General features: G+C 37.6%; 1 protein-coding gene across 2 annotated transcripts in view; it reads left to right on the top strand.

Annotated features, from left to right (window-relative positions):
• Positions 1-819: 819 nt before the first annotated feature.
• ZBTB20 (zinc finger and BTB domain containing 20) overlaps positions 820-9,562 on the top strand; it is a 395,593-nt gene continuing 386,850 nt past the window's right edge. For both annotated transcript variants that reach the window (XM_026853090.1, XM_026853082.1), the window contains exon 1: positions 820-884. The gene's annotated coding sequence lies outside the window, so the exon portion shown is untranslated. The remainder of the gene's footprint in view (positions 885-9,562) is intronic.

Below are 9,562 nucleotides of genomic sequence, written 5' to 3'. Positions count from 1 at the left end.
TTATAATGGGAATTGGAAATTATTCCAGTCAGATGGCTAAACCGTATTCTGAATTGGTGGAAGTAGAGTGCTCAAGTCTTATTTTCAGACTTCAAAATACTTACTCTTTCCTCAGCTGTTTGGCAGCCAATTCTGAACATTTTGGTAATTAGTGGTATATGGTACTAAGTCTGCTTTCAGTTCTTTTTTTCCAAATGCAGTCTACAGAGATGTTTTCTGAACATTTTAGTCGTTAAAGCCATTTATAGTTGAAAGATGTGAAGACTTTATACGCAGTTTTTCATTCAAGAAAAGATAAAAGAACCTCTTCAAACTCTTGACCTGTTGGAGCACTTACTTGTAACTTTTTCCACAAATGCATTTGAATGGCATAAGTGGCAAAACTTTGGTTGTGACACCCATTTGTTTTTATATCTAACAGGAATGAAACTACACTTAGTGGAAAAAACAAGTGTGGTTTTTTTTTTTTTTTTAAAGCATGGAGGCTTAGAAATCACTCCCTGTTAATTTAGTGTTCAGCTGTGTAACATTTCCCTCTGAAGGATGCATCTAACATGACATTTCAGATACTAGTACATTTAGCTTATTTGTTCATCACCTGTGTACAAAATGTGAATGTGTAGGACTTTGTTTTGTCTTCCTTCAGATAGCTATATGTTGATATATATATAGATAGATAGATAGATAGATAGATAGATAGATAGATAGATAGATACAGCATTCCACCCACTTTCTCCACTGAATGCTTAGCTATTTGACTGTTATGAAAACTCAAGGTGTTGTGTGTGCAAATCCCTAAACATAAGCATTTCTTTTCTTCACAGCAGCATAAGAAAGAAGTGTTGAGAGCTGCTCTTAACCCTTTTGGAGTCCGAAGACAAAAGGTAAAACCAAATGCTGGCTTTTGGGTTTGGGAAGGTGTTGATATCATAATTGTTTGGAAATGCTGTTTCTTTATCACATTTGAACTGATTCCCCTGGGAGAAGGTCAGGGATATGGTAAGAAGACTCAAAACATTATTAGACCTCTTTAAGAACACCAGCCTATCTGGGCATAAATTATACAGGTAAGTTTCAACTGGTAAACTGCAGTTATCTATTTTACTTAATATCAAAACATTGGTGTTAAGAGTCGGTGGGACTTTCAGTAGGGTTTAATATTGCTAAGGATTTAATGATTTTTGTCTCACTATAACTTGATAGTTTTTATGATATATAAAGTTTTTTCAAATTACAGTAAGACAAATCCTGTAGCTCTTTTCTCAGGGAAAAGTCCCTCAATGGGAGTTTTGCCTGAGTGAGAACTGAATGAGGTCTAAATAATTAGCAATTAAAATATTCAGTTATTGTGCTACTGTATATAACAAAGCACTGGAGGTATTAAAAATTGCTAATCTCCTCCTTATTAAAATGTTAACTGCTAAACATAATACAGTTTTGCATTTTCTATCATTCATTTTTGCAGTTCATTAGTAGAGGTGAAATGTTTGTGACAAATAGTCATTTGAACTTTTAAGGGATTGGCTTTTGTTTTCCTGTCATTTTAGTTAATATTTCTGACTGAGTTAATTTACAAGCGGAAGGGTTTTTGGAAGCCATGGATTTTAGTCAAAAACTAGATAATGTACAGAGAGTAACTTCTGATACAGCATTCATGAATATTTGCAGAAAAAAAAAAAACAACAAACAGATGGTAAGCTACTCATCAGGAGACAGAGCTAAGTAATTTAGGTATGCAATTTGTATATGTTTTGATCAGCATCTTCTTGTAAGGAACTCAAGAAATAGGTTAAGGATTGCCCACAGAGTTTACTGGGCAAATAATTTTCAGTGAGACACTAGCATGTGAGCAGTTCAGCAACAGGTTAAGAAGCAAGGTTGGTAAAATGGTTTAGTTGTCAGCCAGCTCTGTTAATTAGCACATGAGCTCTTTATTACTATGCTAGTTAATATAAGGACAAGACCATGTTCTCACTCTCCTTCACTGCACAAAAGAATAAGTGGAATCAGATGCATCTCTTGTCTCCTTTGTGACATAGCAGCAGCAGGATGTGTGGACAGTATTTGATGAGTGAGAAAGCAGTGGTAAGTGAAGGTGATAACTGGTGGAGGAAGAAGGTAAATTACTGCAAGGATTTGGTGACAGGTGAATTTCCCAAGGCAAGATGACTCCCTCAATACTGTTTCTCCCATAACCACTCCCTGGAGTAGATTTTGTTGCTTATTATGCCTAAAGGTTTGGGTTTTATTTCTAATCATTCTGAAGAGCCATTCTAGACCTAGGTGTTTGCTTGTGCCATGTAATGTTTTTGGCAATTCAGGCCGTGATTCTGCGAGGATTTACACATGTATTTCATTTACAGCATTATGAGTAATCCTGTTGAAGTAGATGAGATTAATCACAGGACATAAAGTTAAGCATGTATGTTAGTCTTTGTAGGAAAATAAGTGGTTTCCTTTATTTATTTATTTCCAGTATAGGAAACTGTTTAAAAATATATATATATATATATAAATACATGAGGTTTTTCACCAATTTTGTGGCAATTAAAGAGGAGGTAGATGATAACCAAAAATGCTTTCCTGTTTGTTCCCCAAATCCACAATTTTGTCAGGTTCTAAAATGTAAAGTGTGAAAAAGAATAGGCTGCTATCATTTTCCTTTTTACATGCACAGTTAAACCTCCAGCTAGAATCAGATGATCATATAATTTATTATACAGGAGCGATCAGGACAGAAATCAAACAGGAAGGCATGTGTGCTTGTGTGGACTCTTGTTTATAATTTCATCAGATTGGTGCACACTTCAGACATTTTATTTAGTGATAAGATATGCAAATTGCTCTAGAGCCAGCAGCAATACTTTCACCTGAATGTCAAAACTGACAGAGATTTTTAAATCAAAACTCATCAGTAACTTGTATTTTAAAGCAACTGTTCCTGAGGTACAGCCACTGACTACAGACGAGTAAGTGGAGAATTGTTTTCCTCCTTTCCTTCACGCTATTTTCCTTCTTTTCTTGTTTACCTCCATAAAGGAACAGGGTTGCACGCTTACCTGTAAATACTGGGTGTAACTATGGGCAACAGTGCAGAGGAGCCATAAATTTATATGGGACTACGTGCAAAGCAGAGGAATGCAGATTTAAAGTGGAGAGACTTACAAACTGAGATTTACCAGGGAAGATGTCTTCTGGTTTTCCAGATGCCTACATCCTGTCTTCCATATCTGTGAAGGAATGGGTAGTGCAAACTCTTCATTTCAACTGCTTTATCTTTCTTTGGTTTTACTTTTATTGCATTTGTGTCCTTAAATCGGGATGTGGTAGAAGACTGTGGATATAGCGGAAAGTTTGCACGATAGCTTTCTCTTGAGATTGAGAACTGAAATGCCTCAAGGCTGTGGATGTTTAGCTCTGGGGTTTTGTTTCTGAGTGTGCATACAGTCATAGGAGAAAGGGTGTCGCTGAAAATACAGCTTGGGATTTGAATGTTAGATGTATTTATTTTTGCAATCATTGTTCTAGGCAGTGTTCACTGCCTATAAAGTGATAATCCTGTGTATTTTCCCCAGATTTGGTTCCTCCTCTTCTTTCTTGAATGTATGGACATAACTATGTCCAAACTCTTCCATCATCTGAAGTTTTCCTAGCTTTTGGGCTTGTTTTCTTCTTCTTGTTTGTAGGGTGTGTACTTAGTAACCAGGATATCTGGGCTGAAAATACTAAACGAAGGGTAACAATATAAGTACTCCTGTATGTGTGCATGGGTATATGTGTGCGTGAGAGCGAACGAGCTGTGATTAGAGAGATTATAAAAGACTGTTATTTTGGTTTGATTACATGCCCAGTTTTACATGTTCTAGCTCTCTTCATTCTCTTATATCACTTGGTTATTGTGTCCTAGCAAATCCTCCTGTATGATGGATTAAAATTTCTGGTTGGTTGCTTTAGTTGGTACCAGCCTTTTCCAGGTGGGATTTTGTTTTCCATATTTAAATAAGAGCAGGATTTTTGTTTTCCTACGAAATGAGAACAAGGATTTATACGTGTTCAAGATTAGAAAGATATGACCTGTCCATACAATGAAAGTCCCATAATAAATGCTCATGGACATGGGTCCCATAGCTTTCAGGGTCTCCAGAAGTACTCTTTGTGGAAAAGGACTTCCAGAATACTCAAGGCTTACTACTTGTACAGATTAGGCCACTGCACCACATTTTGTTTACAACAACTAATTCTAGGACCTGCTTTGGTGTTGTGGATACTTAACTCCAACCCACTCAAACAGAGGCACTTCAAAATAATTAAAGTAAATGAATAATCCACACACAGAGTAAAGCCTTCCAGAGGGCAAATGAGTTTACTGAAAGAACGCATTTGCTTTTTTTTGCTAAATAGTTTCTTTCAAGGTCTTCTTAAATATGCAGCAAATGCTTTTGTTGGAAAACAAAAACCAAAACTGTCTTTGATTGTCATTTCTGCCATGGCAGATGAAGATAAATCATTGAAAGCTAGAAAAAAATCAGATGGAATTTGGTTTTTCAGGCTGAAGTCCAGGCAATAGTGTATTGCCTCTCTGTGAAATGCTGACTGAGGTAGAACCAAGAGAAATACAGTGGGAGCTGCTGTACGTTCACCTTTAATGCACTGCTTTAAACAAATCTGAAAGATTGGAAAGAGTTTTGAAAGAATTTCTGGAGCTTGCAGAGGACTGCAGGGCAAAAGCACCAAAGGAGAGGGAACATCCATGATGACTTTGGTTTTTCCCTGATTGGCTATAGGGATACTCATTGTTTGGTCTTTCACCTAAAATGGATGTACTTTAACCATCTGCTCCAGTACTGACACCATGGCTACAGCTATCAACATCGATACTTGCCACTTGCCATTAGAGTTGTTTGCTTGCTTATTTATAGGGAATAACTGCCTATAACTGATAGCAGTAACCCTAGTAATCTTACCCAAACCTATGCATACATATTTGATAAATGGTGATATTGGAATCTGTCATATTCTTTCAACATCAAGCTCAACAGCATCAAGCTCTGCTCCTCCACGTGTCTTCCTTACGTGCAAACTCCAAGAGGGGAAATTCAGCTTCTTTCTTACATTGACATTACATTTTCTGGTTTTTCTGTGCTGAGTTTGATTCCAGGCATCCAGCAGCATTCCAGAGGGAGAGGTGACCAGCATCACTGCCTGCACTGCTGCTGCTCTACTTGTCATGAGTAGTAGCCCACCAGGCTAGTTAATCATTACACTAACTTTTTCCTCTTCCTTCATAGCTGATTGCTGCCCAGGGGACATGGGTTACTGCAGTCTGGCTGCCAACACAAAGTTCAGTATTGTGCATGCGTGTGTGTTTATGTTTACCTGTATGCATATGCATTGTGTTGTTCAGCAGATTTTCTAGTAAAATGAGCAATGCAAGGCCAGTGTGCCTATTTTTCTATATAAAAGGTAAAAAATGGGAGAAGTAATGGTCTACCCTCCCTTCTTTACCATTTTTGAAAATGAATGTGAAAGTATTGGTCTCCTTAATCACACACTGGCACAACAGGTTGCCTCATTCAGTGCTGTAAGAGTGGAGTTTCAGGATGCTAAAATTCTCTTTCGTGTCTGAATCATGTGGCTAGTGATGCATGTTGATTTGCCAGGGGCTATGATCTGACACCTCTATGAAAAAGGCAACGTTCCTGTCCACTGGGATTGAAAAAGTATGGGCAAGGAATAGATGTCAGTCTTTTGAGATTCAGAAAAAGGTGTTTAACCACCATGTTTTTTACTCAGATGTATGTAGCTGTATTAATTACCAGGGTGAAAGCCAAGAAGAAACTTACCTTTCAATCATGCTGATTTTCTTCTTTATCTTAAGTGTAGATCATCTTGTAATATCTGGATGATACGACAGAGGTGACACTTGGCATTTTTGCCACATGGAACAAAATGTGGTATTAAATTTTTTTCTTCTGTGCCACTGAGTCAGTTTACCTTCATTGCAAAGAATAAATAGCAGTTTTGCTGTGCAGATGTCAATATTCGGGTGGCCAGACAGATTAAAGTACTGATCTTTAATATATCTCTAGTATTTGTTTTGGCAAAGTTCATTTTCTTCAATGGATAGCTCAGGACAGTGAATTTTCTTGCTCCTCGTCCTGGTCAGATTTCTATTCTGTTGTCTTTTTTAAACCCAATAGGCACTTGGCTTCCAAGGTTTTCCACAGAAATAGATCTTGGGTTGACAAAGGACTCATTGTAAAAGAGAGGGTTGAATCCTCCATCTGGTGGTACAAGTTTTTAACTTCCAAACATTATTGTGTCCCTCAAAGTTCAATAGATGTGTCTTTCACTGAATAGTACTCTGAAATCCTTTTCCCATTTTCTTCCTCTTATTCTCTCCCTCCCTCTATTTATCTCCTTTTCTCTCTTTCCCTCTCCCTCCCTGTCTTTCTCTCCTTGTCCCCTCTTCCTATACAGGGATGTCTGTTTTCCTATTAGAGCTGAATCAGGCATTTCTGTGGTGACATTGTGGTGATGCGCTGAGCACCTTCCATGTGCCTTGTTAATTTTGTAAACCTTCCAGTCAAAACCATCCTTAAGTTACGCAATAGTATGATTATCAGAGCAGTGTTACCACATAACTCAATCTTATCATCAATGTGGGTCATTAAAAGACCAACTCCCTCTTCCTTCTGTACCTGCAAATAAAATAGCAGACAATAAAATGAGAGACAGCATGAAGTCAGCAGCAGCGTGAGCTGGACCATTTACATGGCAGCAGCACATTTTATAGCCAAGTAGATGAGGTAGAGCATTCAGACTCTGAACAACAGCTTTGAGGCTGTTTTAGGCATTCCCTTTGGCTGTTTTGAATCAAGCCCGGGTCATTCTTACTGATATTAGTAGGACTTTCCTTAATTACATGAGGAATTTTCCTTTAATAGTTTAATAATATGAATTATGGTCATTTGCAAAGCTGTGATTGGAAACTTTTTCCTTCCTCTGAATTAAAATATCTTTACAATAATGTTTATAGGCACATTTAAATGTTCTTTATGAGATGGGATTGCCCCAAGATCTCAGTATCCATGTCTAAGAGTTGTCTTGTAACTTATGTTCTAACAGTGTGATTGGTATGTGGCTAAAACACAATGTTCCAGCCCCACCTGCTTGGCTGGGCTATAAACATGAAATGAGCCTTTTCAATATAAGCTTTAAGCCTCCTGGAGAGACTGGAGGCCACCAGTCTCTGTGTCTCTCAGGTAATCTCCTCCACCAAGACTGAAGACTCTCATCATTGCTTCAGAGGTCATTAAGGGAGAATGTCTTTCTCTTTGCTGAGATACTCTACTGTAGCAGAGATTCAGTTCATTTAGGGGTGAGTGAACCTCCCTAGATCTTGGAAAAAAAAAGATTATTTTGCAATTAGTTTTCAAAATCTTTATCCTCCCAAGGTGCTTCATTGTAATTGGTGAATCTGAGGAGAGAGATACTTGAAGGCAACATTGTAATGAGAAAAAAACAGTTATTATCCAGACTGATCCAAGTAAGCAAGCCCACCTTCCTCCCAGGTTCTTCAGAAAAGTGTAGGGTTTTTTTTCCAAGCAGGTATCTGGGAAGGGGAGCTGCACAGATTTTCATAGTAATGCCCACATCTATCTTTCTCTCAGGAAGTTCTGCTTCTTACAGTTTAGAGATCTGTCTGTGGATTTTTTGAGGAGACAGTTACATGTGCATGTACACTGGACATCAGTGGCCTGCAGGTAATCCTGTTGTCTGTAACTCAAGGAATGTACTTTAGTGGAATAAGTTAATGTTCAGGTACCCAAGCTGTTTATGGCACTAACTGAAAGGCAGCAGCAGGTGAGAAATAACTGGAATATGCCCTCTCCTGGTCTTGACCAATTGTATTAAGTGCTATTTTCATTCTCCAGCTAGATTTTCCATAATCTGTGCTTGAAATCATGGGTTGTTTAAATTTTCCACATCCTCAGAGTCATTCTGTAGTATTTTAAGTAATTAAGCTAGCTGCTGGATTTTGTATTCAAGAACTAAAGTGACACTTCCTACTTCTGCTCGCTTCTTGGATATGAAACATCTCCAATTTTTTGAAGAATCTATGTACATGTAAATATTCCTCATCTTATAATGGAGCCCATGTTTATCTGAATATTGATGTTTTAAATGGCAAAAGGAAGAATATACTGTCATTTTGAAGGCAGCTATCTTTTCTTTCTTGTTATGTAGTTATTAGCGGTTTTGCATAGTGATTAAACTTGTACTTACACGTTTAGTTCACATTTATTGGAACACAGCGTTAAGAAGGAAAGACATGAATTACAAAATCTCACTTCTCTTTTAGAAGGCTTTTTCCTAACATCCAGTAATACAGTTGTTAGGGTTAGTTTGGCACATTGTGGAATAATACATACAAACCTTAACAAATAGACTTGAGCTTAGATTTTGAAACCTGTACAGTCAAAGCATGTTGATCTGGATAGAGCTTCCAGAATTACAGTGTGTAGCCTTTAAATAAAATCTTACTTTAGTAACTGCTTCTTTGACAGTCAAATAATTGGGTATTTTTTAAAAACAAAAAGCGTGATTTAGTTGAAGGTTTTCCCCCTTTTTTGAGCAATTTTCTAACCAGAGATTTTTTCTTGAAGTCTTGCCAATGGGAAAGATAAGGAGGGAACATGTGGACTCATGCAGAGTGCTCACGAGGGCAAAAAAGAAAATGAAAAAAATAACCCCCCTAAGCTATGTCTGAGCAAACGTCACCATTTCTCTGATATAAATGAAACGCAGAATTCACATCTTACAGCTTTGGAAAAATCAAATGAACTAACCTCTCCGTTTACAGAACAGTTTCTCTGTGTGTTCCACTTCTATTTCTTAGTGGAAATCAAACAGCTTTGTTTTTCAGCACTTCTGCAAACTTAGTCCCTCATGCACACACACAGAACCCCCTAAATCCACTCATCCTAGGGAATCAAAGATTTAGGAAGGTACATTTTATATAGGTAGTTATAAATATGTATAAAAAAATTTCCCAGTGCATGAATTTCCTAAGGGGATAATACATGAAATCACAAACACAAATGTTATGGCAAAAAGTAATGAAGTAAACTCCAATCTAGATCTTCTTTTTAGGAAGATGCAGACTGAAGTAACAAAATTGCAGAGAAGCTAAAACCAGAGCAGTTGGAGCAGAACTGGGTTTGGATACGAGGTTTTGCTTCTGACCTTTTACTAATACAGAGTTGTAAGACAGTGTTGATGTTGTCTTCAGTTGCTTGTAGAATCTTATTAGTTGTGAAAGATACCTACCCGTGAAATATGAGTAAGACAAGAGTCTTCATTCCTTTGTTTAACTTCAGTGTATTAATTGTTAATACAGGTTTTGGTGAACTAAAAAACATTTTAACTCCTACAGGAAACATTCTTGGGGATGATCCCTGCAAACTGAGAACAAATGCTTTATTTTATTTTTATTATGAGGAGGGGCTTGGGGAACATCTGGGGTTTGTGCTGTGTTTGGTTCCCCCCCCCCCCCCCC

This window comes from Athene cunicularia, assembly GCF_003259725.1.
Source record: "Athene cunicularia isolate RWA chromosome 1 unlocalized genomic scaffold, athCun1 chr1_part1, whole genome shotgun sequence".
Taxonomy (NCBI): domain Eukaryota; kingdom Metazoa; phylum Chordata; class Aves; order Strigiformes; family Strigidae; genus Athene; species Athene cunicularia.
Note: the sequence above shows the minus strand (reverse complement) of the source record. Positions and strands in the feature narration are given on the sequence as shown.